General features: G+C 45.6%; 1 non-coding gene across 1 annotated transcript; it reads left to right on the plus strand.

The window, feature by feature from the left end:
• Nucleotides 1–21,127: 21,127 nt before the first annotated feature.
• LOC122238205 lies at nucleotides 21,128–21,235 on the plus strand. The gene has a single exon (XR_006217167.1). It is a non-coding gene; the product is annotated as a U6 spliceosomal RNA (small nuclear RNA).
• The last annotated feature ends 800 nt before the right edge of the window (nucleotides 21,236–22,035 follow it).

Raw genomic sequence — 22,035 nt, forward strand, 5'->3', positions numbered from 1 at the left:
GTACTCGTTTGGCCTTATTAGTTGTGAAAATGAGATCAGGTATTTGACTCAACGCTGGGCTGACTCTGGGCTGAGCCCCGGATGGAGAAGGTTCAGGACAGAGGTCCTGGTTTGTGACTCAGGGAGGCTTCTGTGGGAGCCCGGACCGCTGGCAGCGATTTGTTTTTCCAGACCCAGGCCCCCCCCGTGGGACCCAGCCGGGGGGTGACTTCTAGGTCCATGGTCAGTATGCGTCAGATTGGCAATTGCACCATGGTGGGACAGGCATTGAGAGTTTGGCACAAAAGGGGCTGGGGACAATATCTATGAGAGGGACGGTCTGGTTCCCGCAGCCAGGCTGGAGATGGGATTAAGAACCATTTTCGGAATTAGTAGTAATTCTGGCTTCAGCAGAAGGTACACAGCTTTGGGCAGAGCAGGGGTCCTCCTCTCGGCCCGGGCAAGTCATTTTTGGTCTGGTTTCTCTCAAGTAGAGATAATCCCTTCTACCTGGCCAGACAGCTGAACCATTTTCTTTCCTTTTCTTCCTTCCTTCCTTCCTTCCTTCCTTCCTTCCTTCCTTCCTTCCTTCCTTCCTTTCTTTTTCTTTCTTTCTTTCTTTCTTTCTTTCTTTCTTTCTTTCTTTCTTTCTTTCTTTCTTTCTTTCTTTCTTTCTTTCTTTCTTTTCAGTAATAAATCTGCCAACCCGCAGGGCTCAAGCCAAGGGCTTTGCTTGCTGCATCTACACCGAGGTCTCGTAAAAATAGTGTGAAATGAAAGAGAAAAATGTATATTTCACACTTTGTCTGCCCTGGGTTATGGTGATTCTCAACTCATCCTTGTTACAAACAGCCGACCTTCCCACAGAGTTCAAGTACCTTCTGCTGGCCTGAAGAACCGTATCCCCGTCTCCCTCCCCCGCTGTCCCTCCCCGCTGCCTCGAACACACACAGCTTGCCTAAGTGGAAGCAGGGCTGTGTGCAAGCATACTGTGCTGGTTCAGTGCTTTCCAGGAGGGAGGGGGGCGGACACAGCCCCCAGTGTGCAGTTAATGCATGTATACGCACAGGCACACTGCAGACAAATGCATCCGCCCTCTTCCACACCCCGCCTTGTGTCGATTCTGACATTTACTCACTTTCCCTAGGTGTATTATGTAAAATATATGAATATAGGTTTTCCTTCTAGTGAAGGCTGCTCTGTGCTCCTTACAGGTAAGTTTTAACCATGACCTGGTCTCTAATGTTAGCTTGCTTGGCGTTCAGTAGAAACGAACTTTTACCTGCCTCCGTTCTCCTGTAGAGAAATGTCCTACAGAGGCCCATTGGCACATCCATCCAAATGGTCACTTTACACTTCCCAAACACGCGATGTGTGTTCCTACCTCCTGGCCTTTACCCCAATTCCCCTGCATCAATTCTGCTTCTCTCTCTATTCTGCCTGGCTGAGTCCTATCTACCTTCAAAGCTCACCTCCTCCTTGAAGCCTTCCTGGCTCATCCAGCCTATAGCGCTCTCTCTTTGCCTGAGACATGGTCAGCACTTACAGCCTATATCACTGTCTCCGTTGGTCATCAATTACGCACTGCTGTTTAGACTTTTTCTGAAAAGCCATTGTCATTTTCTTATTTAACCATGGTTTTCTCATGTAACGTTTCTTATTCCCCTGTTAGACAATAGTGTCTTTTTTTAAAATTAAAATGATTTTTTAATGTTTATGTATTTTTGAGAGAGAGAGACACACACACAGAGTGCGAGGAGAGGAGGAAAGAGAGAGAGGGAAACACAGAATACGAAATAGGCTCCAGACTCTGAGCTGTCAGGACAGAGCCTGACATGGGGCTTGAACCCGTGGAATGTGAGATCATTACCTGAGCCAAAGTTGGATGCTTAACCAACTGAGCCACCCAGGTGCCCCTATTTCTTTTTTTTTTTTTTTAAGTTTATTTATTTATTTTGAGAGAGAGAGAGAGAGACAGCACGAGTGGGGGAGGGGCAGAGAGCAAAGGAGTGAGAGAGATTCCCAAGCAGCTCCATGCTGCCAGCGCAGAGCTGGATGCGGGGCTCGAACCCATGAAGCCGTGAGACCATGACCTGAGCTGCAACCAAGAGTCAGACCTTTACCTGACTGAGCCACCCAGGCGCCCCTACATATATTTCTATCCTCTTCAGTGCCAAAAATATAACAGGTGCTTAGTAAATGCTTGTCTGAACAGTGAATGACTGAATGGAAATTCCCATGTGGGGTGTGCATTTGGCTCTGGTGTTGTGGTTTTGCCTTTCTTGATTGGAGGAGTCAGTCAAGACAGTTCACGCCTCCAGGGGAGAGAGAGTCTTGACTTGTGTGGACGCTGCCCGTTCAACATTTCCTGTTGTTGGGCTGGTGATGGATATCAGGGAGATGCTCCTGTGCTCTCTGCATAGACCCTGAGACCCCCTGGTCTATGATCATATAGACTGTTGGGATTTTTATGTTAGTGAGAACAACGAGTGTCTCTCACCGTGGCCCCTGTCCCTCCATACCTTCCTTGTGCCTTTTGATGTCCCTGTGTGCTCTCCGCACGTAGTCCGTATTTAATTTAGAGCAGGGAACTACTAATTCAATTTTCTTTCCTGTATGTTGAGCGCCTGCCACCGCCCGCCATCTTGCTATGTCTTTGCTTTGTGCTTCCCACCTCAAGGCCACTTTACGAATTTGTTTGATTTGTGGCTGTGGTTTGTAGCTGTCACTGATTTCTTTGTTGTCGCTGCTGCTGCTGCTACTGTTTCCTTGCAGCTCGATTTTCAGCTGAGTGTTTGAGTAGTAAATATGGTTTACACCAACTCTGTTGGAAATAATGGCATTTATGTGCTGAAGTTATTTCCAAAACCTAGGATATGTGTATACAAATAGATCCACGGCAGGGCCCCTAGACTGGGGAGAACAGACTCAATAAAGCCTTTGCGATAGAGTATAAACAGGTGTCTGAGACTAGGGCTAGGCCAGGCGGTTCAGAACAAAACTACCTCCCTCCCCTGCTGTGGGCTCTAAATTGAAGCCGTACCATAAATACCTTGCTTAGCGTTGGGGGATGTAGGAGATATTTTTGTGATCATATTTATCTGCTAAATGTTTGCTTACATTCTTTTGTGCATCTCACATGAAACCCCTCACTTTTCTATTCACTCACCCTCAGTGGCTTTAAACCTGAATTACCCTGGATCCTGGTATGGCAAAAAAAAAAAAAAAAAAAAAAAAAATGCCAAGAAATAACTATGGGGTTGGCCTATCAAATCGACTGCCCTCTCTGCCTCCAAATGGCTGCCAGTTTGAGGGGATCTTCGGCATATTGGGTAACTCTAAGTAACCATTCTGAGCAAAGCCTCTTCAGCCCCGTCTTGTAGCTCCACGAATCCCAACCATGGGCAGGACATAGAGGCTGGAACTCTCAGAGGGGAAAACCAGGCTGCTCTTCACAGGTGTGGCTCTGGCCTCCGAACTGGGATGGTGTGACGGCCAGATTCTCGACCTCCCTCTCTGCCCTCGTCTCTGGGAACGACCCTGGTCCCCACATCTGATACATATCCGCGAGTGGAGGCTGCACCGGGACCCTAGGGGAAGGTCACGTCCACCTCCAGGTCAGGAGCGATTTCAGAGGCTTCTTGGCTCCCTGTGCCGGAGGCCTTGTGACAAAGGCATAGGAAGGGTGTTTCGATTGTTCTCCAACTTGTAAATGCCAAGCAGAAATCTTGTTGCAGTTCCTAAATGCCACATTTCGGCGTGTTTATTGTTTCCCCCCCTAACGGGGAAAGATGGTGAATGGACTAATAATTCAGGAGCCGAGAACATGTTTATTTGATTTTTAGAGCTTTAGCAAATACAGTGTGTACAAAACCCGGTGCCAACAGCATGCATAATTCCTCCAGGAATGGGGCTGATAGAAACACAAAGCTTGCATGCTTCAAAACTGTAACCAATATTTACACATCTGAGTGACTAATTCTCTACTCCGAGCAGGAGAACAATAGGCATAATCGTCAGGTACATTAATGCGGAGCGTGCTCTTCGGCTGGCTTGGATATTTGACACATAAACAAAGTTGGGGGGGGTTGCCGTGGGGGGGAGAAGTGAAGGCTTTTTATCTACCTGTGCAACCATACACCAAACAGCAGGTTACAAACGCACTTGGAAAATGCTGACCCAAAGCCGTTCTTGTACCTCACATGCAGGATTGGCACCTGATTTGCAACGCTGCGGGAGTTCTGGAGCTGACCTCATTAGCGGCGCGTTTCCTGGCTTGTTAGCATCATATTTGTATAATTTACAGCACCTTCGTTTTTATGGAATGTGTTTCTTGTAGAGTGTAATGGCAGCAATATATTTAACCTATCGTATTTAGGAATGCTTTTGCTGGAGGCAGCCTGCAGATATAAAGGGGACATTTTCTCCTTTCCTGCGTGGGCCTTTTTTTTTCTTCCCCATTTTGGCTCATGCGGTGGCCACATGTCTGTGTGTGTGTTTGCATGTGTGTGCATGCGGATGCATGTATAAATATCTGTGTGCAAATGCCTGGAAGACATAAAAGGGTCCTGGAGGTGCGGCTCTTCCTGCTGAGGATTGTCTTTGCTCCCTGGCCATCTCTAAGGCATGGCTGTGGACTGGGTGGCCTTTGGAGGCCGAATGCCTTGCTTTGGGAGGACGGATTTACAAAACGGAGTAGGGAGCCCAGGTAGATTAGATACTGGGGAATGATAGTTTTAGGAGGGGGCGCGGTGCAAGGGCTATGAAGATGCTCAGAAGGAAGGCGGCACGCCAAGGGGAGTATTTGAGTCTCTGTGACCTCTTAGGTGTTTTTGCATAAAACAATAGGCTGTAAAATGGAAAACATATGCCACCCAGTAACAGATCTTGCCCCAGATGATTTCTCAGGAAAAAAATAGAGCATATGGACAGAGATGCCTATATCCTTCTCTTTCCTGACCGGTGTAAAAAAAGATAGACATGGTTGGGAGTCAATGTTTGCAAAGGGGAGAAGGTCTTAATCTGGGGGTCTCTCAGGGAAATCTGGGGCCAGGAACCAGGAGATCGGAACCCCAGTCCCGGCCTGCCGCTCCCCGTGGCTGCACGACCTCGGGCCAATTGCTTCCCTGTCTCGGGCAATCCTTCTCACCCACAAATGGAGGGGTGGCCCTGGCTCGTCTCTCTCCGGAAGTGCCGTTTCTAGTGCCCCCAGTCCCTTCTCTGTTCTGTTCCCGAAGGCAGATAAAGACGGAAGGCGGGGGGTTCCCATCAACCAAAACGTCCGAGCTGAGCTGTGTTCTTGAGGGCGACCTGCAGTGACCCGGAAGAGACGAACACAGCTCTCCAGGAACTGTCAGTGTGTCTTAGTTACATCTTCTGACAGGGGGCAAAGAGGGCGAGTAGACTAATAATTCAGAAACCAAGGACATGGTAGGGTGAGTTTTAGAGCTCCGGTAAAAACTGGCGCCGGAGAGCTGCGTATTTCCTTCCTGTAATCACTTCTCGGCCTCAAGGAGACACTCACCTCAGGGGCGAGATAAAGAGGTAGGCCCTGGACTTTGTCAACCCATGGTAGAATGATAAGATATTAAGTAAATCAATTAAAAAGACCCGAGGCACAAAGACAAAGTGTATCCAGCTGGCTAGTCAGGTGAGGGCCCTTTGTATTTCCCTCTCCCCACTCACGACCTCTCCGCTTTTGAAATTTCAGAAATTTTTCTGCTCCTACTCTCTTCTCCAGTGGCTCTCTATAGCCTCTTTTCCCCGACTTCAGAGGGTTTGGGTTCTCGATTTTACTTCATAGATATGTCCCTGAACTACTGGGGTGGCTAGATTCTGTGGTAATAATTCAGAATGCCAGCGGCATTTATAGCCAAAATTCGAATGTGAGTTTTCGTTCAAAGGTTAAATGCAACACGGCTACTGGCTAATTTGAAAGTACCTAGCGGCAAATTCTTTGGTAAAGAAGTATGATTGTTTTGTGAAACCCCGTTTTAACCGAATCCTTGAAATATTTACTGAGCATCCATTAAGTGCTGGGGACTCAAACCAAAAATGGTATAAAATTCCTGCCTTCAAGAAGCTCTTATTCTAACTTTCTAATTGGGATTTGCCTGTATTTTGTACGCACATATTAACACACATAATAAAATGTAGACGGCTTCGGCATCCGGTGTCCACTAATTAGGTTGGCTTCAAAACTCTGCAAAAACTAGACCATTATTATAAATGTTTACTCCAAAACTCTTTATTAGTCCCACTTGACTGATTTGGTAATTGGTTGTCTAATGTGATGACAGAAAGGCGGTTGTGAACCTGGACCCAGTTTAGCAGAGCAGATGTGTGGTTGCAAAATGCTTCCCTTCTCGTAAAATAGGGCCCATGTCTTTTCCTTCTCTCTGTGGCCAATTCCACCACATTGCCCTAAATCATCCCATTATTTCTCACCTTCTTGTGACGTAGTACTGTGACTTCTACTCCTGAGAGACTAAGAGCGTGAGCAGGGGAGGGGCAGAGAGAGACAGAGACACCAAATCCGAAGCAGGCTCCAGGCTCCAAGCTGTCAGTACAGAGCCCGACGCGGGGCTCGAACTCATGAGCTGTGAGATCGTGACCTGAGCCTAAGTCGGACGCCCGACCAACTGAGCCACCCAGGCGCCCCCAAATCTCTTCCACTTTAAAAAATGCTGCCCCTGCCATAATCTCTGGATTAGCTATCTCGTCCCTGCCCTTTTCAGCCCCACTTCCTGAACAACTATGCTATACGCATCGCTTCTGTTCCCTCTCAGTTTACTTGGGCATGGCTTCTGCTCTCTTCCATGCCCTCAGAGCTTCTCCCCAAGTCACCAGTGAGCTCCAAGCCATGAACTCAAATAGACGCTAATCTGTGTGCTCCCTCCCAGCACTGACCACTCTCTTCCGGAGCACGCCATTCTCCTGGAGTCCGTTCGCCTTTCTGGTCACTTCTCAGGTTGCTTCGTCAGCTGGGGTTTTAGCACCTGCCTCTTCCGTTGGAGTCCTTAGGGTTTTGCCCACGTCTCTGCTTTCTCACCTGATTGCCTTTCTTGCCAAGACTATTTATCTCTTCGCCACAGCTTCGATAGCCTCTTATGTTCTGAAGACTTTCTGGCTCTCCTGAGACCCTCTATCCACCTTTTTTACCAAGCAGTTCCACTTGGCTACTTTGCTGTAACAAAGAGAATACAAAATACGGTGGCTCAAATAAGACTGCAGTTTATTTGTGCTTCACACCAGAGTCCAGAGTTTCTGGGTATTCTGGGGAGGGCAAGTAGGTCTGTTTCATGAAGTTGCCCAGGGATTTAGTTTTTTTTTTTCTATCTTGTTACTCCACCATCTGGGGCACTGTCCTCTTCCACAGGGTGACAGATATCTTCAAAGCACCATGTTCTAGCACATGCACAAAGGGGGAAGAGGAAGCTGAGGGCAACCAGCTCCGTTTTCAGAAAGTGAGCCCGTAGTCATACATGGCACTTACACGCCCAACCCACAGGACCACACCTCGTCACAGGCTAAGCTGGGGAGCGTGGGACCACCTGAGCCTTGCATCAGGCGAGACCCAGGACCCTCTGTTGTGAAAATGAAAAATGGAAGATCCTGGACTTTCATCACCCCCCATAGAATGATGAGAAATCAAGCACATTTATTAAAATGACCTAAGGCACAAGGACAAGTTTTATCCAACTGTCAGATCGAGGTTCTTGGCGCTTTCCTTTCGCCCCACCCCCCCCCCTCCGCCCCAGCTTCCCCAGAATGAAGTCTGGGAGGACGATTGGCTGACACAGGCCCCTCACAGTTCATATTTCCTAAAACGCAGCTCACTATCTTTCCTCTCCATCCTGCTCCTCCTACAGTTACTTTCTGGGCGAGTGTCATTGTCATACCCGGTCGCTCCAACCAGAAACCTGGGATCATTCTCGAGTTCTGTCTTTCTCTCACTGCTACACATCAGTATTTCTCGAACTCTCGCTATTTATACCTCTTACATATTTTAGATATAGACACTTCTCTATCCCACCGCCACCAGCTGAGTACAAGGTACCATGATCTCTTTCTTGGATCACTGCAGTAGGTCGTTCCTGGTCTTCCTACACTTACTCCTGCCCCTTCAGATCAATGTCCCGTTCCACTGTCGAAGTTACTTCGTAGAAAGGAAAATATGATAAGATCACTCCTGCTTAAAATCCTTCCATGGCTTTTCGTGAACCCAAATTTGTAATGTGCCCTAGAAGACAGTGCATGATGTGACCTCTGCCTGAGTCACCAGGCTGATCTCATGCCTCTCTGAGCTTGGTTCTCTTCAGTCCTGGCACAGCGGGTTTTTTTCGACACCTAAATCCGGCTTTGCTATCCCTCGGTTCCGGTCTTTCAAACATACCTCTCTCATTGTTGGAGCACTCCTTCTGTTTCCCTCCCTGCTCGGTTAACTACTGCATATCCTACAGAGCTCAACTTTGGGATTATTTCCTCAGGGGGGCCCTCCTCCTTTCTGCTAGGGCCCTCCCCTTGTTCTATGCTCCTATGGCCCCTGTTAATTCTTCTTTACCAACACTAATCAAACCAATAATTAAATCGTCAGTATCTGTACTTGTGACTATATTGTAAGCTCCAAGAGGCTGGGTTGTCTTCCTTATTTGATGGAGAAAACAATGGCTAAGATATACTATCTTCGAAAAATTCCTTTACCCCTCACCCTCGGTTGCTCTATGCAAAGCTTTTGTATAATGTGTAGTGCTTGCCTATTATAATAATAGCAATAGCTCTGCTCATGAAAATTATTAGGAACATATAGTGAAGAAAACATATAGCAATAAATATAAATGACATGTGATATTTAATTAGAATGATAGCTTATACTTATATACTGTTGTACAACGTTGATGCTTTTGTTTATATGATTTTGTTGGAACCTCGCAAGACTTCGTTAGTCAGAGATGTTGAGTAAATTATTCCCTCTTTACAGGTGTGTGGAAATTGAGATTCCATGAAGTTAAATGACTTAGCTAAGGTCTTTCATTTGGTGAAGAAAGGAGACAGAGCTTGAGTCCGGATCTCTGGCTTCAGAGCCAGGACACTGTCTACTGTATCAGGCTGTGACAGAGATCGTAAAACACAACTGTGCACATCTCTAGTTTCTGTGTCCAACACAGGCAGGCATTGGAGAATTATTTGTTGAACAGATAAGTACATGAATAGATATACCAGTAGGCCTGACAATGTGACTAACATTCAACACCAACCTGTAAGTCAATGATGTGGGATACTGAACAGAAATGATAAAACGTGTCGTGCTATATAGGAGAGAAGTGGAATCTGGCCAACCCACTAGCTAATTGCTTTTAAGTGAATTCAGTGATCGCTTTAAATAACTATGTGGGTGCGGAAGGTCTGTGTGTATACTCGTCAAGAATCTTGAACCCACTAATGATGGCTTGACAAAGGCAATTTTCTTGTAGCTCTGAATTTGATTGAAATGCAAGATATGAAATGAGTCAATAATAGCCAGCTTGACTCTCTGATGCACAGAAAGGAGCAGAGGGCTGTTGACTGTGTCAGTGGCTTGAGGGGGCCTGAAATATTCCTCTGTCCAAACTTCATTCTTTCCCCACCCCTCTGAGCCATTTAAATGTATTCTCGAATGAAAGGGTTCCCGGGTGGCCATTTGTAGGACCTCTGCTTCTCCAGGAGAACAGCCATTTTATCTTTCTCTTACCATTTGGGGTAGACAGCAACTCCATCAAGGGAAGGTGCTTCCCCCAAGGGAAGACCTTAACTCTGGGTTAGTGAGAAATATCTTAAAGACCATGATATCATAAAGAAATATCATCATAATTTTCATGATTCCATAGGGGGAAAAATTACCTGATCCGAGGGTCTTATTTTTTCTTATCTTTTGGTTAGTTTCAGGGCTGTCTCTACATATGGTAAGCACCTAGTATAGTTCTTGGACACAATAGGTACTCCATAATTGATGGTGATATTATTATGGAGATGATGCAGCTTATAGCTATAAAGGAAATACACAGACATGAGGTTGAAACCCAGTTATGGCATTTTCTAGATGGCAAGACAACTTCCTATTTATGAGCCAGTTATGTAAACTATCTAATCTTAATTATTCTTGTCTATAAAAAGAATGGTAGCTCGATGAGCCAGGTTCTGTATTAGTTGTTCTATTCTCGTTATTTCTCATCATTATGACAACTTTGAGTGTTTATAGGTAAGTTAACTGAAGCTTGCAGATGTCCAGCAATTGGCCTTAGGCTGTGGTCATCTAGTTAGTGTCAAAGTTAAGATCAAAACCTAGGCTTATCTAACTTTGACACCTGATCATTTTCCACCCCACAGCACTGCTCATGTAAAATAAAGATGACAAAATTGCAGAGTTCTTGTGATGGTTAGAGCCAGTGCATGGCACACATTTGACACTTAGAATAGTGACCATTGTTCATTATGCCTCACGTGGTACAGGACAACCTATATATTCACATTAATCAGGGTTGGAGGAGCTTTGATGTACCCTATCCGTTAAGAGCTCTGGTTGAAAATTCCCTGTTTGGCATATAGCACACGCCCAGGAAATGCTTGTTGATGTGTTAAAGACACGTGTAATGATGCACGTTAAAGATCCAGTCATGTCTGAATTTTTAGTTGGATTCTGTTCCTTCCACACTCCTGCCACAACACCTCTTTCACCTTTGAAAGTTAGGTGAAAGTTTTATGAAATGCAGTATGACCAGGAACTATGAAGGGTGGTCTTGTTAGAACATCTGGCTTCCTCCCACCCCCAAATACATTGGGATGGCTCTACTTCCGGCATGGCCAAGTTAAGCGCCGATTGGATGAATCCCCTCCAAACAGACAGTAACTGTAAACTCTGGACAAAACCCAAGAAACAGCCACCTGAAGGCACCATTGACACCTGGGAGAAAGGAATAGTGTGTGGGAAGCCTTCCATTTATTATGGCCCGTAGCTGCAGTCTATCCCACGTGGGGGCAGCTAAAACTCCTCTAGGAAACCTGCAATTTTCCTGGCCTAAGGGAGCAGATGACAAAGTTTTGGGCAACTATGGCTGCTAAATATAAACTGCACCCAAATCTCAGGTTCCAGCATGCATGGGGTAGAATCCAAGCAGCTCAGCTAAAAATAGAAGAATTGGACTGAGATTTGAGCTGCCATCCACAAGACAGAACTGACAATTTCAACCCAACCAATCTAGTTGCCTTAATTATTGTTATAACAACTGCGACACTAACAACTTAACACTCTTCAGCAGAATGTAACAGAATTCAGAGTACCCACAACACAACATTCACAATGTCCAGAATATAATCCAAAACTACTTAGTACAGAAAGAGCTAGAAAAATGTGACTTGTTTTCAAGAGAAAACACAGTCAGTGAAGACAGATTCCATCTTTTTTTTTTTGAATTAAGGTTTATTTATTTTTGAGAGAGAGAGACAGATTGTGAGCAGGGGAGGGGCAGAGAGAGAGGGAGACACAGAATCCGAAGGAGGCTCCAGGCTCTGAGCTGTCAGCACAGAGCCTGACACGGGGCTCGAACTCATGAATTGCAAGATCATGACCTGAGCCGAAGTTGGATGCTTAACTGACTGAGCCACCCAAGCATCCTAAGACTGATCCTTTCTTGACCCAAATGTTGGAATTAGCAGAAAAAGGACTTTAAATTAGTTATTATTACTATATTCATTAACACATGAGAAAATATGCCTGAAACAAATGAAAAAATATATAACCTTGGTGGAGAAATAGAAACTGTTAAAAGGACCCAGCAGAAGTTGAAAATAAAATATTTGAAGTAAAAATTCACTGGGTGGACTTAAAAGCAGAACAGAGATGATGGAGAAAGAGTCTGTGAACTTGAAGGTAGGTCAGTATAAATCTTTCTTTCTTTCTTTCTTTCTTTCTTTCTTTCTCTCTTTCTAGAGAAAGAGTGCAGGTGGGGAGAGGGGCAGAGGGACAGAGAGAGAGAATCTTAAGCAGGCTCCATGCTCAGTGCAGAGCCTGACACAGGGTTTGATCCCACGACCCTGCGATCAAGACCTGAGCCAAAATCAAGAGTTGGAGACTCAACCAACTGAACCACCTGGGTGCCGCATGAATTGTCCATTCTTAAGAAAGAATGGAAAGGAAAACAACAACAACAAACAAAAAGAATAGAAAGAAATAATGTGAAGAAATAATGAAAAAAGTATTTCCCAAATATGGTGAAAGACAAATTTACACATTCAAAAATCTCAGCAAACCCCAAATGGGACAAATGTGGAGAAGACCTTGGCACATCATAGGCAAACTATGAAAAACCAGAGGAGAAAGCAAAACTCTTGAGAGCAGTCAGAGCAAAAGGGCACATTATATCTAGGAAGGCAATGATTTGATGAAGGTAAGAAAATACCGGAAGACCGTCTTTAAAGTGATAAAAAAAAAAAAAAAAAGAAAGAAACAAAAACTCTGTCCACTCAAAATTTATATCCAGTCAAAAGATCTTGTAAGAACGAAGGCAAAATAAAGACATTTTTAGCTAAAAAAAGCCAAGTGAGTTCATGCCAGTGGGTCCGCACTACAACAAATGCTAGAGAAGGTCTTTAGATTGCAATGAAATGATACCAAATGGAAAAGCAGATCTTCATGAAGGACTGAAGAACATCAAAAAATGGTAAATGTCTGGAGCAAATAAAAAATGTGATTTTTCATTTCTTAATTTCTCTAAAATACACATGACATATAAAGTGTATGTTCTAACATTGTCTTGTGGGTTTCGTCACACATAAAGATGGAAAAGATATGGCATAAAAGATGGGGAGAGATGGTAGACTGACCTATCCAGTCGCAAAGTTTTTGCATTTTGCATGAAAAGATGCAGCGATTGTGGAAAGTTGAGATTCTGGTGCATTATAATTGCTAGAGAAAACACAAAAATGTTAATACGGTAAGTCATGGCTCAAATACCAACAGAGAAATAGAAGAGACCTAGTTTTCTTTTTCCCCTTTCTGCCTGAAACTCATATTTTTTACAAGTTCTTGCTGGGAAGATGGGGAATGCATTCATTTCCTCGCTTACACAAGCATCCATCTACTAGACGTTTATTGCACACCCCTTGGAAGTGATGCAGGCTGCTTCCAGGCCTGGCCCATTAGGACCCTCCCATGGACACACCGCCATGTTTTTTCCCTTTCAGACTTGATGCGGAATACACAGCGAGCTTGGGAGCCCCCTGTTGAAGACGAAAGCCACAAGATGGACCCATGCAGGGCCCCCACTCACTGCTTGGAGGAGCACCACCCCTCTTGTTAGGGATGCTATTTTAGACTAGGCTAAGTGGGAAATAAACTTCTATTGTGTTGGAGAGCTCATACATCTTGGAGTTTATTTTTACAGCCTTACCTTAATTAATTTAGACAGCGTGAGCTACATAAAGCGTTATCTGTCACGCGGTAGGGTTAAAGAAATACAAGCGCCCTTCTGCTTGACAACAATATTTTCATCAGATTGGGTGGAGAGTCAACACCATTCTTGCTTATGTTGTATTTTTGTCATCTGTGCATGTGACTCTCATTTTCCAAATAAACCCAACAGGAATAGCGGCCTCCCTCCTGGAGTCGCTGAGGGGTAGGTAAGTTCTGAGCAGGAATGGGCAGACATCTGGCCGAGAGCAGCTCAGAAGTATCGGATGGCAGTGAGGTGGGCAGGAAAGACGAAATGAACCTCAGAGCAAACGCTTTCTTTCAAGCAGCAAATGCTCTCGGGTCACTATCAGACAAAGAGGCTCAGGACATGTGTGGGGAAGCTGTTTCCCTTCAGAAGGCTGTCAGTTAAGTGTCCTCCTCATTGCTTATCTCTGAGAAATGTATGTCCAGTCACTTGCCAAGGATGGCCTTTGACCATGATGTTGGCATAGGCTTGGAACTGGAGGGGTGGAAGACTGTATGGTGTGGTCCCCAAGACCCAAACCCGCTGATTGAATTGGTAGGGGGGCTCCCCTGGGGCCCACCCAGGCCAAGGCAGGTGAATGTGGTGTTTCCATACTCACCGCTGTCTACCCAGACTCTGGCACTACCCTGGTCAGCCCCCCACAGGGCCTTCCTCTCGCCTAAGCTCCTGACACACTCCAGAGTGGGTTCCAGGGTCCCTGGGCCTGGGGACTTGTCCCAGGACAAGTTAGGTTAGCGGTTGGTTACTGCCCTTGGGGCTGGGCCTGTTTCTATCCCAGCACCTAAAGTAAGCCTCCAAAAACTTGGAATTTGATTCCACAGATGCCAAATGCAGGCAGGAAGGCAGCATTCCACTGCCAGGCCCTGTGGTAGAATCTCCTTGGAGGGGCTGTGAAGGGGCCTGGAGAAGTGGGGGTGTCCCTGGTGCAAGAAGACAGGGCGCTGGATGGGAGCGAGAGAAGGGGAAGGAGGAGCTGACTGTTGAGGATGGTGAAGGGGCCGGATCTGACTGGGTGGTGATGAGCAGTGTCGGGTTGTGGTGGCCAAGGCGAGTGGCCCCAGGTCCCAGAGGATCCTGACAGCCAGGCAGAGAAGGCAAAGGTCAGGAGGCTCGCCACGCTGGCACAGGAACAACGCTTTTGAGGCAGGCTTCGTTCCCAGCGGAGCAAACTTCCACCTGCCACAGGATGCGGAGCATGGAGCCCCACTGGACGCTCACTGGGCCTGGGGCCTGCCCCCTCCATTGGGCGAGCTGGTCAGTTCACTCTGCCTTGCCTTCCTGGGTGGCCAGTGTGGGGCCGGGCCCTGCTTCCGATCAGCGATCAGCGCATTTCTCTCCTGCTCTGCTCAGCACATCGCAGGGCCCTCCCCCAGCCCAGGCCAGCGCAAACCATTTCTCCAGGCGGAGAGGAGGATGGGGTTCGGGTTGCCTTCTCTCGGTGCTGCTTCCAACAGAGCCCTGCCTCTCTTGCTTGCAGCCCTCCAGACAGAGCGTTTCACTCCCTCCCCGTCTCTGCCACGGAGTGGGCCCGCCCATCTCACACTCAGGAGCCTCCTCTTCCAGGGGTTTAGTTCAGTCCCGATCAAGAGGACTCTGGGCTTCCTCCACGCCTCCTTGTTCTAGCTCGCTTCTGCTTGACTACCTTGCTTTTGTTACCCCAAGTCTCTCTCTCGCCCCTGCTCTCTCTCTCTCTCTCTCTCTCTCGCCCCTTACAAATGGCTTTGCAGCATCCCAGGGAGTGCACGGCAGCACCAATAATGTCTCCATGGTTCCTTGTTAGCTGCACTCTAAGCAGGAAAGTGACTGGGCCTGACAATATAATTTACATCGCTGTATAAAACTATCTGTGGAAGCCAAGCTAATTTGTGCCAGATTAGGCTATTTGTCTCAGCCACTGTGTAGCAGCACAATCTATCAGAGGGCTGTTTTCAAATATCGCTTTTCAAGCGTGCCCTTGAGAGGCAGAAATTGATTGGGATCTTAGAGAGCAAAATTACAGCAATAACTTAAAAGAAACAATAATTACTGAATCATACCAGTGTCAGCACTCTGCAAAACACGAAATAGCCATCAAACCCCAATCCAATATATTCTGAAGCGAATTTATTGAATGGAAAAAGCAGTTGAGTGAGGGTTTTTCTCCCCCTCCGCCCCTTCCGCTGTACATATGGTTATCTCAAAACCGCAAGTGAATGAGTCGATAATTCTTGTCATTGACTGCTCCATTTTCACGGAGTCAGAGGAGATCCATTAACTGCCTCTTGCTGCACGGCTCCGGCTCCCCTCTCTCTCCTCCATAGCCTCTATTCATTTGCTAGTCTCTGCTCTTCAAGCAAACAAACATGTATAACTAATCATCTGTTAAAATGCAGAGGGCCCCTAATAAATCTCCGCAGCTGAAATACTTTAATGGGTAATTAATTGATCCTGTTCCAGAGGAGTAATAAGATAATAAATTAGACAATATTTCACTCAGTCGTGTCAGGCTCCTAGCTAATGGCGCTGTAGGGCTAAGCTGAAGGATAATAAATTAGCCAGAAATTAACTGCTAAGAGCTTTCTGCAGAGAAATCGGCTGACAAGTGAGTCACGCGTGATTCAGGACCCGATCGGGGGTTGTGGCAGTCTCCGCGAATATGCACCTGTGCTTTGGGTGGGGGGCCCCGGGGGGTGGGGCCCGTTAGGTCCCCGGGGCAGGACGATGCCTGCGGCGAGCTTGCCCCGCTGACCCAGGCACACCGGGCGGGCCCTAGCAGCTGTAAACACGCGCATGCGCGCTCTTGAAACTAGTTTTCTCCCACGGCGCCAGACTCGTCGAGTTTTTATGGGTGTCGCTCACTGTGACCAGTATGGGCTCGAAACACCTGTAGCCCCTTACCCCCCCGCCCTTGTCTGCTCTGTCTGCTGCTCCCTAAGCAAATACGGAATGAGCCTTTGTGGAAAAGAGACTCATGGTCTGTCCAGAATTTCACAAAAACTTAAGCAGAAAAGGGAGTAGGGAGAGATGGCAGAAATATTTGTTATGCGGCAGGGTGGAGAAAATGCCTTGGCTTTGTTAAAGGAGTCAGGTAGGGTGATGCCCATTAATAGGCAAGACAAGAAAGAACGTGACCTGGAAAGTCAGCTGGGCCTTTGCTTGAGAAAATGGTAGGTGGTCTGCCCCCGTGGGCGTGGGGGCAGAAGTGGCAGGTTGGAGGGTAAGTCAGTATATAGTAAAGCACTGGGGCCAGGAGGTCTTTTGAATTCTCCCCTGCTCTGCACAAGCTGCGTGACCTTGCGGGGGTTATTCAAGGACCCTGAGCTTTGGTTTGCTCACCAGTGAAACATGGATACGTGAAATACACACGAGAAGCTTCTAGTTCTGTATCTCCCCTACAGGAAGTGCTGTGTTAATGTCAGTCATTATACGGTGGGCGTGGGGAAGGTTAGGGAGCACCGAAGGAGATGAGGAGACTCACTAGTGAGAGACAGGGCACTACTTCTCCCAGAATGAGGACCAGTTGCCCCTCCCCGCACCTGCATCCTGAAGGGTGTCTAACCGAAGCGTGCTCACCTTCTGCTGGACATTCCTGATTGCTGTGGCACACAGTGGGGGAGTAATCTACGAGTCACAGTGAATTCGGCAGTGTGGGTGGAAGGCATAAACAGGGCTTGATTATTTAAACGAGAAAATGTATGCTGAACGCATGGTCAGAGCTCATCATCATCATCAGTACCAATGGTACCGGTGTTCCTTGCCTTCCGTCTCTCTGCTTCTCATGCTTCTGGGTGGTGATGAGCCTGGGGATGTGTCTGGAAGACAAGGCCTTGTGCGTCCAGATGGACTCAGGGTAGCTGGAGCCACCTCGGGCAGCCCCAGTGCTGTTCTCCTTCTAAGGAGACGCTGGGCCTCCCTGAGGACAGAGTGTCTGGAGGACCACCTGGGGCACAGGTTCAGCTAAAACGCTCGCTCTGCCTATGTAATAGCAGCAGGGCCTTCGAAGGAAAAATGGCAGGTACATTAGCTCACGGGGCAGGGATCCATCAACTGACAGTTGTTTTAAAAATAAACATGCGCTCTTTCCTTCTTTGTTGGTTTTTTTCCTGGCTCCCCCTACTTCCCTATCAAAGCCTAGTTCTTTGTCCCTCAGACGTCAGAGCTGGAAGACGGGTTGAGATCAACCCATTTCATGCGTTTGAATCATTAGAAAATTCTTTCTCTCAAAGTTCCTAGCTGGGCCCTCTGGAGCAGCTCTTTAGATGATCGATAACCATTATATGACCCCTGAACCCTCTCTTTTTTTCTTATTTCCTATAACCTTATTTCCATTAACCATTTAACCATTATGTGTGCCATTTCCCCTTGTTTTTGTCGTGAAATATAACATGCATGAAGAAAAGCATTTCCAACATGTATGTATAGCATGATGAATAATTATGAAGTGAACACCCGTGGATGATGAAACTTTAGAGGCTTTCCCTAGTGTGCTATTCTAATCAGAGCACCACCCCCTTCCCTGCCTCTGGCATAACCACTAGCCTGACTTCTGTGAAACTCATTTCTCTACTTTACTCCGTAGATCTACAATTTATATATTCATTTCCAAGCCGCAGGGTTTAGTTTTGCCAAATTGGAATCTTTGTATGGAGGAAAGCATACTGTATGTATTCTTTCATGACTTCTTTTTTGCTCAGCATTATGTTAGTGAGATTCATCCAGGTGAACCTTATTGTTATAGCTTGTTCATTGTTGTTGATAGACAACATTTTATACATATATATATATATTTTTAATTTTTTAAAATGTTTCCTTATTTTTGAGAGAGAGAGACAGAGACAGAGCATGAGCATGGGAGGGGCAGAGAGAGGGAGACACAGAATCCGAAGCAGGCTCCAGGATCTGAGCTGTCAGCATAGAGCCCGACGCGGGGCTCGAACTCACAGACCGCGAGATCATGACCTGAGCCGAAGACGGACGCCGAACCGACTGAGCCACCCAGGTGCCCCTATACATATATGTTAATATAAAATAATTTATTGATGACTTCACTACATGAATATACTGTAATTTACAAAATGACTTTTTGAGTTGTTTCCAGTTTGGGCCCATGGCAAAGCGTGCTGTGATGAGCCCTTATCTCCGTACGCACGGTAATGCATTTCGCAAAGATATATACCAAGGACAGAATGCTAGATCATAGGGCATGCATAGCTTCAGCTTTACCAAACTGGTGTCCAGAATGGTTGTTTAAGTCACAACACCATCAATAGAGTGCTCTTGTTCCTGTGGTACACCTGAAGATGGGCTGCGTGGACTCTCCTTTCAGGGAGACGTGCTGCCCAGCTCCACGGCAGACTCGCCTTTGCACTGGGACACGCCCTTCCCAGGACAGCTTGGGACAGCCGTGGGTGGGAGGATGCCTGTGGGTGGGACCACTCTGCTGAGCACCGCTCACTCCAGAGCGCCCCATCGGGGCTCTGTCAGGCCTGTGGCTTAGCAACTTTTCTTTTTCTGCTTCTTCCCCTGTCCCTTTATTAGAGGCTGACCCCTCATGAACTTCTCTGATACCAGGCTCCATCTCAGAGCCTGCTTCCTGAGAACCCAGGCTGCAACTTCCTGCCATCCTCGCCAGGGTATCAGCCGAGTTAATATTTTGCCAACCTGGTTGGTATTTAAGACGATCTCGTCGTGTGTTTTTCTTTTTAGTTAAAATGTCAAAAATCAGATTTATTGAGGTATAAGTTATGTGCAAGAGAATTCACCCTTTTGAAGTCTACAGTTGGATGACTTTTGACAACTGTATACTGTCATGTGGTCACCACCGCTTCAAGACATAGAGCATGTTCCCCCCAAAAGTTCTCTGTTGCCCCTTTGCAGTCAGTTCCCTCTCCCATCACTGATCTCTTCCCGATATTTGATCAATGGAACCATCTAGAAAATACTCTTTTGTGCCTGGTTTCTTTTCCTTAGCAGAATGCTTTTGCGTTTCACCTGTGTTGTTGGATCTATCAGCGGTCTGTTCCTTTTTACTGCCGAGTAGTATTCCGTTGTATGAACAGATCTCAGTCTCTCCATTCTTCCATTGATGGGCATTTGGAATGTTTCCAGTTTTTGGCAATCATTAGCAAAGCTTCCAAGGCATATGATAAATTATGTAGGAGTGGCATTGCTGGGTCATACAGTAGGTATAATTTTGACTTTGTAAGTCAAACCATCAACCAGCTTTATACACAAAAACCACACAGGAGCCACAGGAACAATTCAGGATGGATTAAAGAAACCACCCAACAGCTTTCCAAAGTGGTTTTACCATTTTAAATTGTTCGTGCCGGCAGCCTGTGAGAGTTCTGGTTACTTCGTGTCCTTGCCAACACTTGGTAGGGTATGTCTTTTTAATATTAACTGTTCTAGTGTCTATTGTGATACCTTGTTTTTTAACTTATATTTCCCTGGTGGCTAATGATGTTGAGCATATTTTCACATACTTATTGGTCATTTGTTGGCAGATTTCTTCATTTCTCATTGATCTGCAATGACATCTCTCTCCTATTCTTAAATGTCCATACATGGAAGTCTGTCCCCACGTTGGTATTATACAACCTTCCTTACTATAGATTTATGATGTCTTACTCTCTGGTGGTAAATGTCTTCCTATCTTTTCTTCCTCTTCTAGAGTGTTTTGCTTAATCTTGTGTTTTTGCATTTGTCTATAAATTTTAGAATCAGCTTGTTAATAAAAAAAATCTTTGTTGAAAGTTTGATTTAAATGTTACCAAATCGGGGCACCTGAGTGGCTCAGTCGGTTAAGTAACTGACTCTTGATTTTGACTCAGGTCATGATCTCATGGTTTGTGAGTTCAAGCCCCGCATCAGCCTCTGTGTGGTAGCATGGAGCCTGCTTGGGATTCTCTCTCCCTCTCTCTCTGCCCCTCCCCTGCTCTCTCCCTCTCTCAAAATAAATAAATAAACATCAAATAAATAAATATTACCAAATCTACAAATAATTTGGGGAGTATTTAAACCTTTATAATATTGACTCTTAGAGTTAATGAATGCAGTATAACTCTCTGTTTAGATCTTCTTTGAAGTCTATCAACAAGGTTTTCTAATTCTCCCCATAAGGCTTAGATACTTGGCTGAAAATGGTATCTTTTAAAATATTTCCTTTCCAGGGCTCCTGGGTGACTCAGTCGGTTGAATGTCTGACTCTTGATTTCCAAGTGGGTTGTGATCCCGGGGTCATGGGATCAAGCCCCAGGTCGGGTTTGGTGCTGAGTATGGAGCCTGCTTAAGATCTTTCTTTCTCCCTCTGCCCCTCTCCCCAACTTGTGCTTGTGTGCTCACGCACTCTCTCTCTCTCTCAAAATAAAACAAAATGTTTCATTTCCTCTTGCTGGTATATAGGGATACTTTGAAAAAATTTTGTTACAATTTAAAAATTACAGACAAGGGGCGCCTGGGTGGCTCAGTCGGTTAAGCGTCCGACTTCAGCTCAGGTCACGATCTCGCGGTCCGTGGGTTCAAGCCCCGCGTCGGGCTCTGGGCTGATGGCTCAGAGCCTGGAGCCTGCTTCCGATTCTGTGTCTCCCTCTCTCTCTGCCCCTCCCCCGTTCATGCGCTGTCTTTCTCTCTGTCTCAAAAATAAACAAAAAACGTTAAAAAAATTAAAAAAAAAATTAAAATTACAGACAGGTTGTGTGCTCCCTTCGGTAGCACATATACTAAAACTGGAATGATACAGGGAAGATTAGCATGGCCCCTGTGCAAGGATTGACACGCAAATTCATGGAGCGTTCCAAAAAAAAAAAAAAAAAAATTACAGACAAGTTGTAAGGATGGCACAAGGAACTCCCATATATCTTTATATCAGGTTCATCAATTGTTTACATTTTGTCCCATTTGCTTTAACACACAAAAATATACACATATTTGTAAATATGAATGTATGTGTGTGTATATATATGTGTATAGAGTCCAAAGTTATTATACTGCAGTATAATCCAGTGATGATGTATTCATATTCCTGTGGTAGACCTGAAGGTATGCTGCACAAATTCCCCTTCGAGTTTTTGAAATATACTGACCCTTGATTTTTGGTTGATCTTTGTGAATGTTCCATGTGGCCTTGGAAAAGTGTATATGTTCCGTCATGGGAGGAGTGTTCTAGAAATGATAATGAGGGGAAGGTGGTTGATAGCATTGTTTAGATGTCCTATATTTTTATTATTTTGTTTAGTTGCTCTGTGGTTACTTAGACAATGGTGTTAGCCTTCAATTTTCATGGATATATCTATTACTTCCTTTATGTTGTCAGTTTTTGCTTCATGTATCTTGAAATTCTGTTATTAAGTTCATAGGGATTTATGATTGTCATGTCTTCCTGATTAATTGATCTTTTAATCATTATGAAATGTCACTTTTTATTTCTGGTAATACTTCTCATGAAATCCATTCTGCCTGTTATTAATATAGACTCTCTAGCTTTCTTATGATTAGTGTCTACATGGTATATCTTTTTCTGTCATCCTACTTTCAACCTATCTGTGTCTTTTGATTTAAAGCACATCTCTTATGCACAGGAGATAGTTTAAACTTACTTTTAAAA

This window comes from Panthera tigris, chromosome B1 (genome assembly GCF_018350195.1).
Source record: "Panthera tigris isolate Pti1 chromosome B1, P.tigris_Pti1_mat1.1, whole genome shotgun sequence".
Classification (NCBI taxonomy): Eukaryota; Metazoa; Chordata; class Mammalia; order Carnivora; family Felidae; genus Panthera; species Panthera tigris.